This window comes from Lepidothrix coronata, unplaced genomic scaffold, assembly GCF_001604755.1.
Source record: "Lepidothrix coronata isolate B3197 unplaced genomic scaffold, Lepidothrix_coronata-1.0 Scaffold178, whole genome shotgun sequence".
Classification (NCBI taxonomy): domain Eukaryota; kingdom Metazoa; phylum Chordata; class Aves; order Passeriformes; family Pipridae; genus Lepidothrix; species Lepidothrix coronata.
Window position 1 is genome coordinate 919318 of NW_016690358.1, and position 23125 is coordinate 942442.

Genomic DNA, 23125 nt, shown 5'->3' on the forward strand with positions numbered 1-23125 from the left:
GAGAAAAGGAGGCTCAGGGGGGACCTTCTGGCTCTGCAACCCCCTGACAGGAGGGGGGAGCCGGGGGGGGGGGCGGGCTCTGCTCCCAGGGAACAAGGGACAGGAGGAGAGGGAACGGCCTCCAGCTGTGCCAGGGGAGGGTCAGGTTGGACAGCAGGAGGAATTTCTCCATGGAAAGGATGGTTAGGCATCCAGGGAAGTAGTGGAATCTCCATCCCTGGAGGTGTCCAAGGAAGGCCTGGCCGTGGCACTGAGTGCTCTGGGCTGGGGGACAAGGTGGGGATTGGGCACAGGTTGCACTCAATGATCTGGGAGGTCTTTTCCAACATCAGTGGTTCTATTCTGTGCTATTTACAAAACACAGCAGACATGAATGAGGGTCAATCTACCCTGATCCCAAAACAAATCCCCCAGCTCCCACTGACCATAGTTCATGGTTATGGACAAGGTACTCCCTTCTCCAGGTAACCCCTGCAGCCACTTCAAACACAGCACATGATCTAAAATGATGGCAGTGGGGCTGGGAAGAGCCGTCCTGGCCACCCATCACAGCCCCACATCCCACCTGGCTTCCCCCAGCAAGGAGCCCTCTCCTGTGATTTCCCTCACAGCCATTAATCCTCTCACTCCCCATCACACCCACTTCTCAACAGCCTTTACATTTCAGTTCTTGCTTCCCCCTCTCCTCGCTCACTGTGAACGTGCTGAGTGATTGAAGTGCTGTGGTGCTGCAGCCCCTGCCTCCAGCTCACCAGGAGCAAGGTCCTGTTTGCCCCCACAAATTACACCTGATGCCACCACCCACACAATTCCCACAGCAAGTGCTTTTCTCCAAGGACTGCAGTGGCTAAATCCATCCTTCTCAGGTCTGGATGTGAGCAGCTGCCCAGGGACAGACAGACAGGCAGGCCTTGCCCACCGTCTGCACTGTCCTGGGTCCAGCCACACTGACACACTGCAAACCCACTTCTGGTACATCCTGGGAGGTGGAGGAGAGGTCAGGTGCTACAGGCTCCCTCCTTGGCAGGGCTTTCACAGCCGGAGCACAGCACACTGACTGTCTCCATCCCTGATCCCGGGTCTCTCATGCTCTGAGAAACAGCTCCAGCACTTCAGCCTTTGCTCCCCCCTGAAGCAGGAATTGCACAGTGCCCAGACAAAGGTCACCGATGCTGTGACACACCCACAGCTCCCACTGCTCCCGGGGAGCTGCTGGAGCAGCCAGTCCAAGCCCCCTCCATGAAATAAGAGAGACAGAGGCAGACAGGGTCATAAAGAAACAAAACCAGAGACAAACGGAGCTGGGGAGGGAGCAGCTTGGAGTTAAACCCATGGCTCACACAGCAAAGCACCACACTCATCTCTGTCAGCCAGCCTGCCCTCCCTGCTCCATCCAGGCTTTGCTTCTCACACCAGGAGGAGCCACCCAGGGCTCTGAGGCAGCAGATCTGGGGGGTGGTTCCCAGCTGCCACTACCAGGCTGACCTCAGGGCAGGGCAAGGGGGGTTTGTTGAAAGCCACCTTTGATTTCTCCTTCCTCACCCATTTGCTGCAGCAGACATCCAGGCAGAGCCCTGGCACAGGCACCCTGCCGAGGAGGAGCATCTGTGACCTGCACAGACAGGGCAGGAAGGAGAAAGAACAAACCCAGGAGCTCCAGGATCCTCCTGCAGATGCAATTTTCATAGCCTGGTCCTCAGACCCACGCTGTGTGCCAGCCCTGCAGCAGCCCCAGCATGCCTGGGAGCAAACCAGCTTCTGTAGTGCCTGGGTCCAGGTGGGATCTCACACACCTACCATGATGTGTTTATCCCCAACCTCCCCGTGCCAGGAGGTGCAGCAGAGTCTCCTCCTGCAGAAACAAGATGTTATTTTTCACCCCAATATGTTGTGTAAGGACCCAGCGATGACATCTCTGATGGCCTGGGCTGGGCTCTGATTTGGGGAGTCAGGAGTAGATGGAGACAAACAGCCCTAAAACCTTCAGCTGCTCCCAGACCACCTCTGGCCCCAAGGCCATTTTCTCCCAGCTGACAACTGCTGCTCTCATTCCCCTCCAGCCATACCTGCAGGCACAGGGACAGCCACAGCTGTCCCCACAGGGACAGCACAGGGACACCCAGGGACAGTGCTGCAGCCCTGTAGCATCTTGTCCACCCCAGCCATCCAGAGCAACTTCTCCCAGGGCAAAGGTGGGATGAGCACTCAGGTAGGATGGAGGGCCAACAGCTCCCAGAGCACCCAGTGTGGGCTGAATACCCATCTCATACACCCCAGCCAGTGGAAAGGGCCTAAGTGTGACCCACCTCAGAAGAGCCAGAGATAAGGAACATCCAGCCTACAGAACTGAACAAATCCTGCACCTCCTTTGGTCCAGACGGATGTATCAGACACATCCAGGGCCTGTGATCCTCCGGGAGCCTGGAGATGCAGCACCAGAAGGCAGCAAGGAACCACAGCAGTGAGAAGTGATACCTGTCCCAAGGTCACTGGAGGTGCCCTGGGCAGGGAGTTGGGCACAGCCAGTGCTGGATGGTTGAACACAGCACAAAACCTCCTCCTGCAGAGGCTGAGCAGCACAAGCAGAGCTGTGGGGCTGTGGTCAGAGCCCTGGGCATCTCCAGAGCCGACCCAGTGACTGCAGGAGCCACACAGACACAGCCCTCATGCTGGGACGAGCTCTGCTGCCCAGCTGGCAGGAGCAGGAAAAAGAAGTTTTTCCAGCAGTGAGTTTTGGTCTCTGCCTTTGTCCAGGTTGTTCTTGTTTCTGTTTCAAGTTCATCTAGGGGAAGTCACAGCTGGGCTTTGCCCCGCACACCATCAGCCACACCACCAAGAAGGTTTTCAATGCCAGGGCTCCATGAGCAGTGGGAATGAGGGGTGAAGAAACTCCAGATGCAGCTCCAGACCCCAGGGAAGAGCTGGAAAATCCAACTAATCAGAAAACACAAGTCCTGGTCCAAAAGCCTGACCAAATTTCACATGCAAGTCACTCTGCATGATGGAGACCAGAGCAACTGCAGAACAAGCTTGCAGGCAGGAACTCTGTGAGTGTAAGTGCACTGAAGGACAATCTCCTGGGCTGGAGACCTCTTAGTGCCATTCAAGGAAAATGGTAAGTTTGGGATGTCCAAGCTCTTTTGTCACATCTCTCTAAAATAAATAATAAGAACCCTTACAGCAAGGGACACGACTGAAATATTGGTATGCCTTTAATGCTTGGCTGGTCACCTGGAGGATTTGATCTAATTAAAATCTCTGAACCATGGAGCTTCTGGCAAGGAGCAGCTCTGGAGGTTAGGGAGCCTTCCTGGCTGGTAGGTGTGCTGCTCTCACTTCTCAATGCTCCTGTTGTTCAATGTCTCTGCTATCAATAGTCCTGGCTTCAAACTAACAAAAAAACCTCCTTTGAAGGTTTGGAAAACTCAGCCCAGATCTGTACAAATTACACTGTCAAGCCCAGGGAAAAGCAGCCTGAACAAAATAAACACAGTGAGACAGACTGTGGAGTGCTCTCATGGGAAATTCAACCTGTTAATCTGCTAATGGATATGGGATGGTGGCACCTGCAACAGAATTTGCTGAAATGGAATTCTGAGGCTGGGACAGGGGTGGAATACAGCCTGCAATGACATCCCATGATGCTGCAGTGATGGCACAGATTTGGATGTGCTCTAAGGCTGAGATTAACCACTCTCATCCTGGGTGAGGAACAGCCACAAGGCTACAGGGACTCGACACAAGCACTGTGCTTGGGTTCAAACAGCTTCCCAAGAGAGACCCTCTGTGCTAAACAGCCCCAGTTTGCCCTGGGAGGACCCCCCCCAGCTATGGGGTCACACCACATCCCCTCCAGATGTGGCCCTCACTGCACATCCGAGGTCCTTGTGGCTTCCAGGCACGCTGCTCACGTCCATCACAACCATCTCTCTCAGTCTGTGGCTGAAGAGCAGCAAACAAGGCTGGGTCAGGCTCATGGGACTGATCCATGCAAGACACTGCCCAGGCACTGGGGCAGGCCGGAGGTAACAGGCACACTGCTGGTGTTCACACTGGCCAGGGTGTGTGCAGCAGGGGTGAAGAGCTTGAGAAGAGCAGCAGTAATCTCTACTGCCCACAGCTGACCTCACCATCCTCCCTGAGCAGCTCCTGAGGAAGCTCTGTCCCTTGAGAGGTGGGCTCTGTTCTGTGGTGGAAGTTCCTGAACTCTGTGGGACATGTGCCATCTCTCCCAGACTGGGAGAGAACCCCTGGACAGCCTCAGGCACAGGCCACCAGACTCCCTCAGTATGGACCCTGGAGATGGATACTCCCTTTCCCAGGGTGCAGCCTGGCTCCTGGGGCGGTGACTTTGCAAACACAAATTTAAAGTGCCATTTCATCAGCCCAGCACTTCCCTCTTGGTGGCTGGGGAAGGTGACCTTCGGTTTTCTGCCAGTTCACATCTCCCTGAGTTGGAGTCAGAACTTCCCACAAGGGCCCAGACATTATTACAGTCATGGCTGGTTTGCCAGAGCACCATGAGCCTCAACAGGACACGGAGAGGGAAGCAAAGGCAATAAAATCCAGGGCTGGTGTTCTGGGATCAGCTCTGGGAGTGCAACTGAAACGAAGCTGATGCAGAGCCTGGTTGGTGGCAGGTCCTGCCATGGGCGGGGTGTGAAGGCAGAGACGGATCCAGCACCTTCCCCAACCTGCCAGGCTGGGATGTTTGTGCCCTTCTTCCTTTTTTCTTCCATTAAAGCTCTTTGTGGGAACAGCAAGACCTCAGGCTGTGGATGACTGGACAGAGGACCCACAAGCAGCACAATGCAGGCTTCCTGGAGGAGAGGTGGTCTCACAGGGTGGGGTCAGAGCCCTCCAAACAGCCTCTGCACCTGCCCCTGGCTTTGGGCTGTTAGGGATCTGCTTGTGGAATGGCTGCCCTTTATCCCTGGATGTTGGTTTGGACATGCTATGGAGCAGCACTGGCACGGGGGACACAGCTGTTGCTCCTGAAAATTCAGCATGGGCTTCTCTGCCATTTTCACTGGCAAATTTTCATGACATTAAAGCAGCTCCCATTTTGCTGAAGAAGGGATTTTTTAAGAGCACTCTCTGTTAAAAGATATCCTTATCCTACTCCTTCTAGGACAATCCCAAGTGCAAAAATTTAGGAGAGAATTTTCAAAGTTTTTCCAGACTGCACATGCGAGGGGTGTGGGAAGACTGAAAAGCAGCAACACAGCCCTGAGGCGACAGCAGCTCTGGAGTTAGGTGGGAACTTACAATACGGCAGCAAAATTAGATTTAAATTAAAAATAAAAAAAAATAAAGCAAGCCAAGTGGTGCAGAGGGACCCAGGGACTCAGAGGCACAGAGCAGGGCAGGCAGGCAAATGCCCTTGTCTCTCTACTGCTCTGGCAAGGACACACACAGAATATTTATTTCGTGGCCAGCTTGTTGTAGGAACTGCACAAGACTCTAGGAAAGAAAGGGTCACCTCCTTACCTGGGCATCCTACTGAAGCCAGGGAGAGAAAGACCAAGGAGAGGTGTGCCTGGGGAGTGCAGTGGAGGGGTCAGCCCTGCCTGGCAGGAGCAGGGGCTGAGCACAGCCCTGGCTGGGCCGTGCCCCACTCACGTGGCCACGGCTGCTGAGCCATGCCAGCATCTCCTCCCCAGGCACAGGCAGGGGAGGCTGCAGAGCTCCTGCTTTGATGAAAGCCCAGCCTGATGGTGGAAAGGCATGATAATCACCAGGCTAGACAGGGCTTAATGGGTCTCTTCTCTCCTCAGAACCAGCGCTCTGCGAGGCCGCGTGGGAAATCAAAGCTGGGGATCAAAGTCTGTAAGTCTGTGAAACAGCCTAAAAAATTTAGTGTAGTCTATTTAGCTTGTGCTATAACTTGAGGATCAGAAACAGGCAGCAAGGCAGCCTGGCTTACCTTGCCCTCCCCCTGTGTCCATCCCCCTCCCCAGTTTTCAGTCCAAAATCTGTCCATGAAGAAAACAAGATCACCAACAGGAGTGCTTGGAGTTGAAATGTGCCTTGCCTGGCTCCTGGGGCCTCTCAAAACCTCACACCTCAGTCACAATTTGACAGGCAATGGAAAAGGTAATTTTTGTGAGTTCTGGAAACCAAAAGCCACACAAGCAGGGTCACACTTGAAAAGGCCACTGACTTCTTCATCCTTCTCTGTATTTGGAGGATTTCTGCTCTTGTAAGCATAGTCGTGTTAAAATTACCTAACAAATAGATAGAGAGCTAAAACAGATCATTACAATGTCAGTAATTGCAGCCTGAACTAGATCTGTAAGTCTGAGACTCCTAAATAAGGGCAGAAAAGAGGCAGGATGATCAGCAGCTCATTAATACCTGCACGACTGAATTTCAGACTGCAGGTTTAAGAATAAAAAAAAAAAGCATTAAAATACTCCAAGTGAGAACCGACACATGGGGAGAACATGGTTTCCACCTGCCCTCCAAGCACTGGCTATGGCATGAACTATCCCCCTGGGAAATGACCATGGAGCAGAGAGCCCAAACAGCTCCGAATCTGCAGCTTCCTAGGTGTGCACTGGTTAGATACATCTCCTTCCAAACTTCCTATCTTCCTTCTTAAGAGGAGGAAAACTGGGACAACTCAATGTCAACAACCCCACAGCCCCCTCACCCTCCAAACAACTCCCCAGCTCTGCCAGCAAATGACATTTAAGCGCAGGGCGGGTGAATCCCTCACAAAATACATATTTAACAGAGGCTTTCCACATTGCACAGTCCCATGGTATCAAAAAGGACATTTGCACAAACAATATGAGACATGCAGGATAGTAATAAAACACCCCCAACCCCACCAAGGCTGCCTGGGACTATTTGGAGTGAGAAGGTGGAGGCATGAGGAAGAGTCACCCCTGAGGGCTGAATGCAGCAGAACTGGCCTAGAAATCCTCTTCTCCAAGCACCAGCTCAGACCTGAGTTTATCACAGACAAAGGCCTTCAGAGCTCCAACTTAAGGAGATTAAAAACCACCCAGAAAAATGGAGCCCTAAGTAGTTACACCGATCAAAATGCAGTGGAAAAGAAAGCAGGGGTGAGGGGGGAAAACCTGACAAAAGGAAAACCAGGTTTCAATGGGCAACACAATGCAACAATTTCATATGAAAGATGTGAAGCATAAAAGAGATGTTAGATGTTCAAAAGCCCAGAATATAGGAGAGATATAAAAAAATCCCCAGAAGATGAAAATCTCCACTTCAATGCAATGCTGCCTTCTCCCTCTCTGCCGAGCCAGGCGCTCCTCACCGGAGCCCGGGAGCAGCAACGTCCCTGGGAGAGCAACACGTCTCCCTGTGACATCCTGGATTACAGAGACACAGGCACGGGGCTTAATGAGCAATTAGGTTATTGAGTATTTGTTGCTAAGAGGAGAACAGAACTGCAGAGAGAATAAGCTGGAGCTGAGTACGTGATTCTGCGATTTTGATGGGCTGATGTGATACTCAAACCGAGGGAGTGTGAATCATCCCGAGATGCAGGAGCAGCGTGGAAGGCTGTCTGGGAAAAGCTGAGGGAACCTTGACTTGGCTCTCATATCTGTGTCCCAGGCAGGAGACAGTCGAGCTTCTTCTGAGCCCTGCAATGCCCTCTCTGAAGGCAGCAGGGCTGTGACACCCCACTGGACAAGCCCCAAGCTCCATGGGGGCACAGTGACATTGGGTTTAACTGGGAAAACTCTGCTCTCAGCCACACGATGGAAGTGGGAATTATCTCGCACGAGCTCCTGGCCCTTTGCAGTCACAATATTGAGCTGGAAGCACAGAGCATGATGTGGCTGGGGTTGGGAGGCACTGGGAGCACTGGAGCCACTGGGAGCCCTGTGGGGAGCAGCCCCAGCTCACCTGAGCCCAGGCAGGGCAAGGTCGGTGTTTTAGAAACAGGAAAAAAATCTAGTGAGCTGCAGTGCTGTAACCCAGCTAACAGATGGACAACTGGATTTATACAAAGAGCTGTAAAAGTAAGTAATTAAATAAAAATAGCAAATCTGCTGCAGCAAGACACCTTGCAGGGATGCAGGAAGCCCCCCAAGCCAGGACCCAGCATTCCAGGTGTGGGATGCAGGAGACCAGGCAGCAGAGCTGGGGCACTTGTGTGAGTTAACAAAACCAAGGAGCTCCAGAGAGGAGCGATGGGAACACAGGCACTGAGTGTGCAGCAAACCCCCTCCTCTTCCTCACCTCTCTGTGGAGCAGAGTAAGAGAGTGAATACTGACTCTGGCAGTACAATCTGAGGTGCCAGAACAAAACCAACCACGCCAGATTGTTCTGCTGAGCACACACAAACAACAAACTGACTGGCTCTATTTATATCTGTAAGAAAAAATGGTCCCACAAAACCAGGCACACAACACCAAAACAAGCCCAGGCAGGAATCCCACCACCCCAACACAAGCGAAGCCCCCAAGGACATTCTCAGAGCCCCTCTCTTCTCCTGGCCCTTGGCTTTGCCAGCTCTGAGCTTCATTTCAGTGCCAGCACATACCCCCATCTCTGTGAACACTGGGCTGGGCTGGGGGGCTTCTGCACCTGAGGCTCTCAGGGCAAGTGGGGGGGTGCAGCTTCAAGAGCCTCAGACACCAGTTTAATCAACAACCCACAAACCATTTTATGATTAAAAAGCAAAGGTTTCTTAGGGTGACTGCCATCACCCTGTAAGCATGGAGTTGGTGCACAGGGAGCACCACCAAGGCCAGTCCAGCTTCTCCATTGTGATGGTGAAGGATGGGCCTTGCAGGCCACTCTGCAGAGTCTGTCACCCTGCTGTGATTTAAGGACTGGGTGACTCGTGTCCCATCTGCAACAGTCATGGGAATTCTCAGCTGAATGACTGATCCTTCCAGGTAGGCACAGGCAAGTGCTCCATGGTGCATGGAGAAGGACATTCCAGGAAATCCCCTCAGTGCTCAATCACCCAAACTGATGCTTTGTTTCAGAGGGTAAATCAACCTTACAGCCCTATGTGCCACACTTACAAAACACTCTCTAGGAATTCCTGAAAGCCTGGTGTTTTACCGTAGGTCAGATGCTGAAGGCTGGGCTCTGTTTCATCAGAGGCTGCATTAATAAAAAGTGAGTGATTCTCTCCCAACGCAAGCAGAGCTCATTTATTTCTGTGACATTTTACCCACAGCCCTCAAAAACTGTGTTGATTTCTTTTTTAAAAAAATCACCACACAGCAAGAAACAAGAACAATACCACAGGATTAATACCCCAGCCTTGACCTCACCCTGTTTTCACCCTGCTTTTCACCAGAGCCCCCCTGATTTACAGATTTTTCAAAGCCTCCCTGATTACAGACAGGAGACCGAAAGCTCTCCCAAGAGCATCAGCAGCCTTGTCAGGGTGCGAGTGTGAGTGCTGGTTCCTGCCTCCCTGCTCCTCCTCTTCCTCACACTGCTTTTCCCTGCACGCCTCCAGATTCCTGGCTCCAAAGCTGACCTGGCCCAGGATGGTGACAGGAACAACCAAGGTCCCACCCAGCTCTTTGCTGCTCTTGCAGGACCCCCAACAAGCCCCTTCTGCCCCTCGCAGTGAGGCAGCTTTGCACAGAAACCTCCCCATGAGTCTGTCCAATCGCTCTGAGCGTAATTCCAGGCATGCAAAGTTACTCAGATATTCCAGCAAAACCTATTCACATGCCTTAGGTGAGATGCAAACACTGCAGAAAGCTGTCTGAAAGCCCCAGAAAGAGAAAGCCTTGGTGCGAAGCGCGAGGCTCCCAACGCTCCAGCTCAGCGAGTGCTGATGTGACACATCCCACTAATAATCCTGAGAGATGCTAAAGGTGCCCCGAGGCTGAGCCCTTCAATTGTTCTTCACTTTAGTTGTTTGCTTGCTCATTTGAGCTGATTTTTCTTTAAGACAAGTGCTAATAATATCAAAAACCGAAGGAAGCCTTTCCCTGGCGTGTTCCTGTTGGGAATGCCAGCGGAGCGCAGGCACTCTCCAGCTCTTCCCCGAGACACAAAGCGAAGTGTGAGAACAGGCACTTCACTCCTCTCCCTTGCAGCACATCTTGGCGGAGCTCTGTCCTATTTTAACCCTGCCATCTGCTTCGCAGCTCCGCGTTCCTGCCGTTCCCAGGGAAGGCAGAGCAAATCTTCCCGTCATCTCCCACCCACTTGGCTCCCGGCCCTGCCCCGGAGCACCCCCAGGTGCCACGGCGGAAGGTGTTGCTCCCAAACACTGATCCTCTCATCGCCTCAGCTCACCCCACCCCCTCCTCAGCAGGCAAGGGGAGATGCTGGATCACAGGGGGACTCACCCCCATTGCAGTGTCACCCTTTAAACTCTGGCTCTTCCCAGTCCCATGGGGTTTAACGGTGCAATTACAGTCATTTTAGTCTATACAAGTAGATTTGTTTCACTGAGTCATGACTCAAAACCAAGACTTTGCTCCATTTACAAAAGCAAATCACCATCTTGCAAATGCCAAGCACAGATTTCTGCTCCAAAAGCGAAGCCTGGGGAACGCTTCCAGCCAGAGAGAGAATGGAAAAGCTGCATCTGCAAAAGCTGGGAAACCTTTTTTTATGTATCTGGTTTTGATAAACAGAGAGGATGACTTGTGGAACACCAGCTCCTGGAGAAACCTGATGCACTCACTCTGCATCAAGCAACTTAATCACGCATTAATAGCGGGGAGAGCGACAGCAGGAGATGCCACAGGACCAGGGACTGCGACACTGCAACACAACCCACAGACAATTCCAGCCAGTGCCTGGGTGAGAAGCCCTCGAGGAAAACTTGAGAGTCACAGAAAGCACCAGTAATTCTTTCTGCTTTCTGATTCATCCCTACCCACCCACATGCCACGGCAGAGGAGGCTGGAACTGCTACATTTAGTATGACATTTAAAAATCAAGGTTGTGCTGCTGATGGTCATTAAAAATCCAACAGCATTTTTCAGAAACAAGTGGGTACTCACATCAGTGTCCCTGCCAAGTATCAGCACAGCAGTAATTTTTCTAGCAACTTCATTTATAAGATAAAGGAAAATTGTGCCCACCTATAATTACTGTTATTACTGTTGCAGTTGGTTTTTAAACATTCACTATATACCTTTATATTTTCTACATACAAAATAAGATGAAAATATTTCCCCAAACCTTTCTTAGTCAGATTCATCTCTGTTAACATTAGACAGCTACAATTAAAACATCCATCCCAGAGGAGCTTCCTGGGCTCATTCAATAACATGCTCTGACCTGTGATCTGCACATCCCTATTCCTGTTCCTGTGTTTCCATGGGACTTGCCCTGGTTAACCCAGAAAGGCAAGTCCACTGCCCAAGGCTTTAGGTTCACCCTAAAGGGGGCTGCTCTTCTGAAAAGCTTCTGAGGAATTCAAGGTCACCCACAGGGAGCAGAAAAGGTGATTTGTCTGGTGGGAGATGGGGCTGCCTCTGATTCCTGTCCTAGCTGGGATGATTTGCCTCTTGGAGGAGTCCCTCTCCCTGTCTGGAGACAGAGTCTGGATGAGTGGCTCAGGTGGACACTCATGTAGGAGACTGAAGCTGGGTGACATGGATCCCATCTTCAGAGTCAGGGTGAAGGAAACACCTCCAAATGCCTGAATCAAGCTGTCAAAGAGCTAAAATGATCAATCTAGCTAATAAAATATGGGAGTAACACAAAGAATTCATATGCAAGTATAAGAAATGAAGCCATGGCAGGTACCACAGCTAAACTGGGTGCTCAGGAAGGGCTGGAGCAGGGAGAGGAGCACTTTGAGAAGGGAACATTTTGCATAAAAGATGCAGTGGAATAAAATAATTATGCAAGAAGAAGGGGATTTCAGCAGCGTGTCCTACATCACTGATGGATGGAGAGAGTGGATACCTGGACAAAGAAAGCCGACGTGCTAATTAAGATTTAATGATCCTAAAGGCAAAGAGAAAAAGCCCTCCTCAGCCATCAGGTGGAGGAGGGAGCCCACAGACAGCCTTAGCCTGGCACTGAAATGGTTTGGAAAAGCCTGAAAGATCTTGAGACAAACACCATCTCTGGAAGGCAGAGCATCGAGCAGGTTCTGTGAGGCAGGAGAGAAGGGCTTCATCAGCAGGGTATAGAAAGCTCTGAGAGCTGAGAGTGGCTGTGGAAGCTGAGATGCCTGGATTTGGGAACAGCTTGAATGTGAAGGGTGAAGGAGGAAGCGGGTTCACTTTCAACGCTCCGGAACTGTGGAACTGTGGAAAGACATACGCTCTGCAAATGTTGGTTGTGCTGATCACTTCCCACTGCTAGACTGCGCTAGGAGAGCACGGGAAGGTGACACAACCAGGAGTTCACACATGTGCTGCGAAGGCGCAGGAGGAGGGAAGACTTGCCAGTAATTGCTGGGATGTAAAACCCCGGGCAATCGAAGCCTCGTAAACAAACCTGGCTCTGCCCTCCCATGGCTCTGATGCCCAGGGGCTCTGCTGAGGGCACAGGGCACACTGACACGTGGTCTGTGGCCCTGGGGGGACCGGGTGCTGTGTCTGCCTTCAAAAGCTGTGGGCACTTAAGGAAATCACTTCAGAAAACAAGGTCCTAAAGCGATGCTTCCTGCCTGGATGGGCATTTGTGACTCCACATGGGAGCACCCTGTGCTGGTGCATCTCTGTGCCAATTCCAACAGCTCCACACAAAGAGCTGGACTGATCCCAGGCCATTCACACAGGGGGGGTGGCCGTGGCACCCAGCTGAGCACACAGACCCTCCGAGATGAAGGTCTGTGCATCCTCCTCGCTTGGCCAATCCCTGGAATGTGACACGCTGGGCTCCTCCCCAAGCAGAGCTGCTGCTACCTCCCGTTGACAACATCCACCACTGATTTGGGACAGTGACATCAGCATCCACAAACATCCTGCCTGCTCCTGTCCTTACTCACATCCTTCCCTTTCTGCTCCCCAGCACAAGGACACCAGCTCGCCACCTGGCCAGCTCTGACCTTACCCACAGCTGAGGGTGCCCAGTGGCACCAGCACAGCAAGGGGAGGTGTTCCCATGCTGGGCAATGCAGAGGACAGGTCACAGGAACTGTGAGTGATGTGACCCACTGAGCAACCATCTGGAAACCATCGCCCCATGGAGAATACTCATCACACTGACCTTCCTCCTTCCCACTCTCTGCCTTTTGTGCAAAAGCAAGAAAAAAAAATCTCACGGGATCTCAACTGATCATTTTGAAGTTTAGCAATGGGTGTCAGCTATTGCATGGATTCACTTCTGCTCTGGAGATAAGCTGAAAGAGATGGGGTGGAGAAGGGAAGGGTCTGGGGAGACCTTAGAGCCCCTTCCAGTGCCTAATGGTGCTCCAAGAGAGCTGGAGAGGGACTTTGGACAAGGGCCTGGAGGGACAGGACAAGGGGGAATGGCTGCACACTGATGGAGGGCAGGCTTAGACTGGGGCTTTGGGATATTCTTCCCTGGGAGGGTGGGGAGGCCCTGGCCCAGGTTGCCCAGAGAAGCTGTGGCTGCCCCTGGATCCCTGGAAGTGTCCAAGGCCAGGCTGGACAGGGCTTGGAGCAACCTGGGCCAGTGGAAGGTGCAGGAGGTGGGTGAAATGGTCTTTGAGGTCCCTTCCAACCCAAACCATGCTGGGATTCTCCTCTTCCAGGAGGGCTCACTGGAAAGCAAGAGTTGGAGACAAACCGATTCTCATGCTGGGAAGTAGGACTTGGACTGGCTTTGTTTAAGTCCATCTTGCAGAATTGTTATGTTTAGTTCAAATTCTCTTTGTTTTGTGTGTGTTCTCTGTGAATTTCCCAAATGCAGCAGGAATCTTCTAGCATGCCTGCCATGGGATGAATCTGGGCAGGTTCCCGGTGCTCAAATGCTGCTCCATGTTTATGTCCTTCACGCTGTCACATACTGCCTTGGACAATCTGGGTCCACGCATTTATGGCCATGGAGCTCTGTGTTCCATAGCACAAATTTGGGGACCTACAGCTGACTGTGGACACATCACTCAGTCCTGAAATGTAGGCCACAAAGCTACTTTAGTTCTGCTTTTGCTTGTAAATCAGGGGCTTACATATGTAATTGGCCCAACGGTAAGAGCAAACAACAGCAGTGGTAGCACAGTGCCAGCAATTATTCATGCCTATAATAAACGGCTGTAAAACTGAAAGCCAGCCTTTAGAAATCTGGCTCCTCACTGCACAAACAACAAAAACTCATTTGCAGGGCTTGGCCAGGGGAGTTTTTCATTTTGGGGGAGAGACTGAGGTGGGTGAGGATTTATTTTTTCTCTTTTCATTCTGTAAAAACACCACTCATGCCTATGTTTAGGTGACGGATTATTCTGGCTCCATTTCAGCATTGGGAATAACCCAGCGACAGGCAGGGTGGACAAGTCTGCCCTGTGTGTCCCGAGAGTAGGTCTCTGGGAACAAGCACAGCTGATCCCGTCCTTTGGCATGTGGGAAACAGTCAGTTGTTTGCAGGCAGCCCTTCCTCCCTGCTCCCTGCTGAGCCAGCAGCGACCCCCAGATGAGATGACACACAACCACGGCCCCGCTGCTCTGGGCAAACCCCGCGGTGCTGCTCCGTGTGAGAGCAGAGATGCTGAGCCGGGGCCTTGCACAGGTCCTGCCAATTATCAGCGGCATCCTGGCTGATAAATCACTCCTTCAGGTCGAGCTGCAAACAGCAATGCTGCCCCTCTTTGCCCTCCTCAACCAACCGTGGCCGCAACACCGCCGCTCTGGGGCTCGCGGGTGAAAGGTGTGATGAGATCATTCTTTCTGCTGTGCACATTTCTCACCCACAGCACCAGAACAACCCCACGAAACTCTTCTAGCACAGTGCTGAAAATCTTCTCTCGCCAAGCAATGATACAACAGGCAACAGGCAGGAACTGGTGCCCAGGAAGTTGCAGCTGGACATGAGGAAGAACTTCTTTGCTGGGCAGTGACTGAGTCCTGAACAGAGACCAGAGGGGGTGTGGAGTCTCCTCACTGGGGATATTTCAGAATCATTTGGCACAATCTTGTGACATGTGCTCTGGGATGACCCTGCTGGAGACCGAGATGACCCACTGTGGTGCCTTCCAACCTGACCAATTCTATGATTCCTCGATGGCTAAGACCCCACTGGCAACACAAGCCTGCCCAAGGGGTGGTCCTCACAAGCCCAGCAGACAGCACCCTGCTGAGATTCCATCTATTTTAGTCCTTGAATTCCTTTAACAATTAGCAATGTTGAAAGATGTGGACACAGTGAGCAAAGGGAGTGAGGATGGAGTGACTGTCAGGGAGCAAACCTGCAGCCCGACGTGCTGAAAGGCACCACGCAGGTGTGGGTGACCACCAGCATCCCTTCACACAGCAAACTGACATGTCACCCATACCAGTGCCCCAAAAACCAGTGCCTCAAGTCTTCTCCTCAGTCCCTCAGTGAAATACATGGTCACCTATCACCAGATACTAGAGAAGCCCTTCCATGCACACCTCCTCAAACACCCTTGGCCAAGGGCTTCAGAGGCAGCTCTGCTGGCCTCACATTCCTCCAGCATCATGTTGACCCTCTGCTTCCTCAATATTCACCAGGCAGGGGCACATTTCTCCCCTTCCAGCAGCAACCTGGAGCACAACAGTAGCAGGACCTGTGACATGCTCTGGACCTCTGAGGTTGGAAGGTCTGAGGCACTGACAGATTTCCTTAACTACGAATCAACCAGTTTATGTTCTCCTCTGGCATTTCTGGTTGGTTTCCTCCTGCTTTAAGCAGTGGCAGAGCATGAATGAAAGAGCTCTGTAAGGACTGCTCTCCCTCTCTCTGCTATGGAAACCTTCCCTCTTCAGAAATTTCCCCTAACTACCAAGTTTTAGTATCTTCTGAAGGAAACCACATTCATCACAGTTCAGAAGGGACCTTTTGGCCTAATCCCCACTAGAAAAACTGCCAAAATGATCCTCCCATCACACAATTAGCAGTGACAGAGACTTTGCTATACCGGGCAATGTGGTGCTGCTATGACAACAGGAACGGGAGACTCGTTAAGGGTCTCATCGAGAGGGATAACGAGCAATCACAGCTCAGAGAGAAGGCAGGAATCAATGAGAGCTGTTGATACCAGCACAGTTTGCTGGACTGGGCCAGGTATTCGGTGAGCCCTGAAAGGTTGACTTGGATTGTTATGGCAGGGTCGCCGTGAGTACAACTTCTAAGGACAGGCAGATTCCTGGGGAGTAGAGATGAATATTCATGAAGGAACTCAGTTTGGGAGAGGAAATGAATCAAGTGTGACAAATGCCGCCTATTAGGAAAAGAGGGTGGCGTCTATTTTTAGTGGAGTTAAGCAAACATTAAAGCTCACTCTCTAAGAACTCCAAATAATACCACTCCCTGGCTCTGCCTCCCCATTGCCAGATAAGAATTTAGCAGCACGTTCCCAGCAGCCAAAACCCTCTCGCCTCAGCAGAAGTTTTCCGATTTAGCCCCCGTATGTGTTTTATAAAAATACGAGTTTTAATCTCTAATCTGCATAGGAAGATGTGACGGCTTCCACCAGGATTTATTTCTCCCCCTCTTCTCCAGCATCATGAGGCTTGGAGGAACCTTTTTAAGACGGAAGAAAATGCTGCATTCAAATGTCCTAAAAGAGCACTCACGCGGAGCTGTAATCACTTCAGATGCACAGAATTATCAGGAGGAGAAAATTCATCTCACTTAGAATCAAGCCCCAATTTGAAGCAGAAAGGAAGAGGCTTGGTTTGCCGCCGTGCCAAGCACTCAGACTTTTCACTGAAGTCAAAGAAGCTACAGCTGCTCCGAGCCATTGAAAATCATGCACAGAATCTCTAGTGAAACTTGTTTGCAGAGGTGGCAGCAGGGTGATAAGGATGTTGACTATTCCAAACAGGCCCATTATTTTATATTTTTAGACATACTTAGCATGCCTATTATTATTATTAAGCAGAGGTGGAGTATTTACTGCCCTCTTCTCAGAAATCTGTACAAATGCTACTTTTTCACAGGCTCCTCTTTTCTTCTGGTGAACATTAGAGTTTTCTTCTTTTACTTTTCAGGCTTATAAACATCCAATTAAATATGACAACAGCGAGAGAAAAGTGCCTAACAAAAATACCACCACCCCACAAAGCTATTTGAGAGGCCTTCATCCCATCACCAGCTCCCCAGCCAAGATTAAGACCAGAGAGTTTGGAGAGGTCTGTCCAGGGTAGTCCCGATGGTGAACACTTAGAAGGCCCCTGGGCAGGGGAAGAGCATGACCCAGGCATGAAGGACCCTCACAGCAAACTCTCCAGGCTCAGTCCAGGTTCTCCTGGTTCCTGCCATGCACCAAGGGCCAACCCTTCAAGGCAAATGCCCAAACTCCTACACCTGCAGCACCACGTGGCTTCTGTCACCTCTCCTGTAGAGCTTCAAACATGGTCTTAAAGATGGCTTACAAAGAAGAAGCTCTTGAGATGAGACATGTCTTTATTGTTGATACCAGTGTCTGGCACCAACCAGGCTGGGTGAAGGTCAAGAGCAGAGAGACACATGCAGCCTTTCCCAGAGCATCCAGACCCTGGGAAATCCTCTGTGACTTGGGGATCAGAGGGGGTGTCCTCCGCTCAGGTTCCCTCCCTGGCCTTTCCCTCCCAATCAAATGTGCCCACGACTCTCCCTCAGCCATCAGCTGTCAGGTTACGAGCTCCCCTTCCCTGCAGAGAGGAAGATGCCCACCATTAACAACATGTGACTTGTTCCTGGGTCCCCTGGGGCAACCTGCATCCCCAGCACAGCAGGTGTGGCTGGGACCCCGCCAGGACAAGAGCCAGTACAGGGGCTCTCCATACATCACCTCCTCGGTGCTTGGCAGTGCCATTTGTTAGGGAAGTTGGGCCAGTGTCCTTCAGAGAGCACGTCCCCATCCCTCACCACCCCGGCCCTCAGCAACTGTTGCCATGGTTATTACATTGGAGTGCTTTTCATCAAGGAGATGCTGCAACTGCTGAATTGTCTCTTGCAAGAGTTATTTAGGAATAACTAGCTGGTAAGTAGGAATAACGGGTTCAGACTGCCCACAAAAGCCAGCAATCCCAATTATTTTTGTTTTGATCCTGCCTTTCTTTTGGTCTCTGCCAGGTTCAGGTTTAGAGCGGGGTTAGAGATAAGCAGGAGAGAAGGAATGCTTCCTGAAGGGAAACACACTGGCTCTGCCAGGAGATTAAAGGTCTCTCCTCACACAAAGCCTCTGCTTTTCAATCACCCGTAAATAGGCTCTAACAAGGCACAGCAATCAACCAGTAACATATATCCTCACCTGCCGGCTTCGGGTGGGGAATGAGATGTATTTCCCAGTTCCATCCTGTTAATTGTTAATCAAGGTATTATGGGCACAGCCCCAAATCCGTTCATCAGTCGAGGGGAGTAACAGATGTCCCAGTGCCGTGCTCCTGCCCCGGCAGGCGCCAGCCCACGGCTCTGCCGGGGGTGCCGGTGCTTCGTGGCGAGAGGCGGCCGCGTTCCAGACCCACTTTCAGCATCACAAGGTGTGTGAATAAAGCCGGCTCTGGAGAGCCTGGGCCCTTTTGTTTAGCTCTCATTTAAAGCTCTGGGTAATGAAGGAGCTGCTCTCCCCCCGCCGGCAGGGTCCCACAGCGCAGCCGTTAGGCTTTTAACGACATAAATGCCTTTTTCTGCTCCGTGCTGTCCCTGGCACAGGTTTTGGGTAGGGAGGTGCATACCTCAGACCCGAAGAGCAGTGCAGCTAGAGGAGAGGTACGTGGAGCCCACTGCAGTCTGTGCATCCATCGGCACCAGCATCACCCAAACCCCAGCCCGTTACAGTGGAGGGGCTGCCCAAGGTACCAGGACCCTCCCCACAGAGGGATCCAAAAAAGGGGGGAAAGACTTCAGCTTCATCCACAGGAATGAGTCTAAGGGCAAGAAGAAATTATTATTTTTTATTCCCATTTTTGTGGGGTAAATCAGGCCCAGCATCACCAGCTGGGCCAGGGAGGGGATTGTCCTGCTCTGCTCTGACCTGGGGCAGCCTCACCTCAAGTCCTGGGGACAGTTTTGTGTGCCACAATGTAAGAAGGGTCCAAAGCTGTTGGAGAGTGTCCAAAGGAGGGACATGAGGATGGTGAAGGGCCTGGGAGGGCTGTACGAGGAGCAGCTGAGGGCACTTGGTGTGTTCAGCTGGAGAGGAGGAGGCTGAGGTGAGACCTCACCGGGGTCGGCAGCTCCATCTCTGCTCTGTGTGAGCAGGGACAGCACCCAGGGAATGGCTGAAGCCGTGTCAGGGAGGGACAGGTTGGATCTCAGGAAAAGGTTCTTCCCCCAGAGGCTGGTTGGGCACTGACCAGGCTCCCCAGGGCAGTGGGCACAGCCCCAAGGCTGCCAGAGCTCCAGGAGGGTTGGGACAACGCTCTCAGGGACAGGGTGTGACTGTTGGGGTGTCCTGAGCAGGGATGGAGTTAGACTTCAATGATCCTCACCTCCCTATCAGTTGTTACTGGGCAGACACCCTGTTAAACCCAGTGCTGCAGCTCTGCCAAGGGCCTCCATGGCACAGCAGGGCACACTCCAGGTGTGAGGTGTGCTTGGCTTACATCTCGAATCAAAATACGCTGAGTTGGAAAGGACACTTGAGTCACTACTAGGGGACTCAAAGACCCAAACTGGAGCTCCCAGCCTGGTGCCAGGGCTGCTCCCCAGGGCTCAGTTCACCTCCTTGCACCCAGGGCTGGCAGAGAGCTGCAGGCTCCAACACCCCCCCCCACTGCCCCACTTGGAACACTCATGAGGGATGGGCTCTTCTTGCAAGCAGAGTGCACTTTTGTACCAGCCAAGGCTAAAGACAAAGAAGTGAATGTGCATGGTGTGACCCCAGAGAGATCACAATTCAGCCATTCTTGAGGTACCAGAAGAGACACAAGATGACTTCACCAATTCTATCTGAAATAGTTGGATTTAAAGAAATTAAATTTTTCAATTCATTAGTGTGTAACCTAAGAATGAAAAATGTACTTCTAATTCCTGATCTGCTAATCCACAATCCGCTGATCTGCAATCCCCAGAGTCCCCAGGGAAAGAAAAGAAAATCCACAGCAGCTTTATAGTATTTCTCCACAATTTCCTGTCCAGGTCCTGCAGAAAGAGCTCAAGAGCCTTTCTTTCTGTACAGAACACACCTCAACAAATTTGACCATGCTAGTGGGGATCAGGGATAACAAAAATCAAATGGCACTTGTCAGAATGAGTGAACAGGGGATGTTTGGTGAGGTGCTGGGCATGTTACAGGAGTTTGCTCAGCTCCCCATAGATCTGCAGGATCAGGTCATTTCCAGCAGTGCTCCAACTCATCAGGACAATTAGCAAGGTCCCAGTCATGTTCTTAACTGGGAAGTGCTGCTATTGTACCACAGGAAGAGACACGTGTCTGTCACCTTCTTCCCAGCTGATGGACCCATGGATGCTGCTCGTTGTCCAGTTTGCTCCAGAAAGACCAGTTCAACACAACCCTGCTCTCAGGGACACACACCTGCCCAGCACACACAGAGCCATGGGCCCCCGGCCACTTCCACACCTTAAACCACGATCTCCACAGGCAAACTTCAACTTTCTACACCAAATCGTTCCTTAAATTGTTTTAGACCCCCTCAGCCCTATTCAGTAGCTCAGGGGGAGACACCCACAGCCCTCTCTTTGGCAAGTGTGCCCCATGTCAACACAATCTATGCACAGAGGCAAGATCAGCAGTGAGCACTGGGTGGGAAACTGGGCATCTCCTGGCGCTGCCATCACTGCCCTCACCCATCCCCTTTGTACCCTCTCCAAGCAGATGTGCTGACATAGCTCCATAACTGACATGGATTTGCCTTGGTAAAGCATCTTTGCCTTCACTTGCTGCATCTCCCCAGCTCTAGAGCTGCTCAGGACTTGCTGACCATGAAAGCACGGTCATGGTCTGAGCTGTAAAGCCAGTTTGCATGGAAAGGACTTGCTCCCAAAACACAGTGGAGAACTCTCCTTTCTGCAACACCTTTTCTTTCTCCTCTCCAGCAGAAATGCTGTAAATGTCTGTGGCTACAGACCCCAGAAACATCCACTAATGCTGAAGCCAGTGCAGATAACACTGCCTGGTATTTCTCCACTCCTGCCTTCCCTCTCACAGCCAGGATGGGAAATGCCAGCCCTGAGGAAATCGCACAGGTCGCCCGTGGAGCAGGAACTCAGAGCAGAGCCCAAACTCGTGGCCCCCCTACAGCACTTCCACACCTCCACATTCCCGTTCCCAAGTTTTTTGGAGCGTTCCCCTCCTCCTAGCTCAGCTCTCCCGGCACAGGGACACAAGAGCCATCATGCACAGCTGTGGGAAGCTCGAGGCAGAAATAGCAGCTCATTACCAACCCACGTCAGCACGCCAAGGGCCCCGACACGCCCTCCGTCCCCTCTGTCCCACACACCACCCTCAGCACCCCCTATGCTCACCCCTGCCCTCCTCCAGCCACAGGTCTCACCAAGAGGGGACAACCCAGGGCTGGCTCTACCAGGGGACATCTGTATTTCTCCTCAGCCTATGCTCGTGGAGGTTCACACCAGCTGAATCGCTGCCCAGGTGCTGACAGGGCAGGACCACGCCCTGACTCCATTGCACTCTTGAAGGTTTCAATCATAAAGCCAATTCCATTTTGGGTTCCATCTGTCTTTTTTCCTTCAGGGACTAATGATGCCTTACTGTGTGTTTTCACATATTAGCTGAACTGAAATTAACACAGATTTTAATATGAAATGCCTCAGAAGAAAATGCATTTTTTAAAAAGAAATCTCAGAGTCGTTACTGTTCTCAGCTTGGAAAAAGAGCTTGTTAAGTAAAAACAGCGGGGTATTAATTTGGAAAACAACTCGAGTGAGTTCCTGCTCGTTCCAAGACATGCAAACAAACTAAAATCATTTTAAGAGGCTTTTCTGACAGAGTAGGTGTGGAAACGTGACACAACTTGCTTCCACAAGGAGAGGAGGAACATGCAGAGGAGACACTCCTGGACACTCCTGTGTCCAGCCACCCTGCTGTACCAGGCGTGGACCAGAATCCAAAAACCCTCTTCATCCCTCCCTGTTGCACTGACAGGAATAGGTAAAACCCAAGAACCCTCGTGGTTCATTGTGTATGGCAGGTTTGAGCTGCTCAAGGCTTAGGGAAACCTCATTTACATGTCACCCCACCAGTCCCACCTGGGTTTTGTGTCCCCACCTCTGCAATCCAGCCACAGGGGCTTTCTGACCAGCCAGGCCCGCACGTCTGCTTTAATAAGGCAATTCCTGTGTTGATCTGGTGGTTTATACAAAGCAACAGCCCTAATTATTGATCTCAGCAGATGCAGTTAAGGATTAATGACCTGTCCCTCGCGGGGCTGTGCCCATCGTTCCCGGCTGTCGGGGCGGCAGCACCAACGTGTGCCCTCACTCCTCACCCACACAGAGACGTGTCCCACGTGGGACTTCCACAAGACTGATGCAGGCAGGGATGCCCAAAGCACAGGCCAGCTCCAGGATGATTGACAGAAGGAAGCAAGTAGGGCTGGGCACCAGTAGGGAATAACAGAGGGAGTCACAGATGTGGAGAGAAGCTCTGTGGGAGGACATTCACCATGACCCACCTATCGCCTGGGCTCCAGCTACACCATCTGACTGTGGGAAGAGCCCTTCCTCTCTCTCATCCCCGACTTTCAGGGCAGTCAGAAACAAAGAGGAGAAACAGTCTGGAAAGGATGGATGCAAGAAAGTACACTATGTGCTCCACATGTCATGAGAGACATGCGTGCCATGTGCAGGAGGGGCACTTGTGATGGAAGCAAAGACACAATCCTTTGATGGCTGCCTTCTGGAACTGGCTGCAGCACCTTGGAAGCTCATTAAATGCAGCAGAAAGGACAAGTGACGTACATCTACTGATGCTCTGAGCAGCAAATTAGTTTTCAAATCTATTCAGGGCTCATGCAGTGGCATCAAGGGCCCAGGCTCAGTGGGAAGCAGCCGTGATAGCATTCCTCCAGCTGATGTGGTGACTCCAAGCTGTCCCACGGGGAGGGGGTTGCCCACCAACCCAGCAACCTGGGGATGTTGGGTGGCCACAGA

The 23125-nt window shown here is 51.7% G+C and overlaps 1 protein-coding gene across 4 annotated transcripts in view; it reads right to left on the reverse strand.

The window, feature by feature from the left end:
- SIL1 (SIL1 nucleotide exchange factor) overlaps positions 1–23125 on the reverse strand; it is a 99777-nt gene that overhangs the window by 4984 nt on the left and 71668 nt on the right. The window lies entirely within an intron of this gene.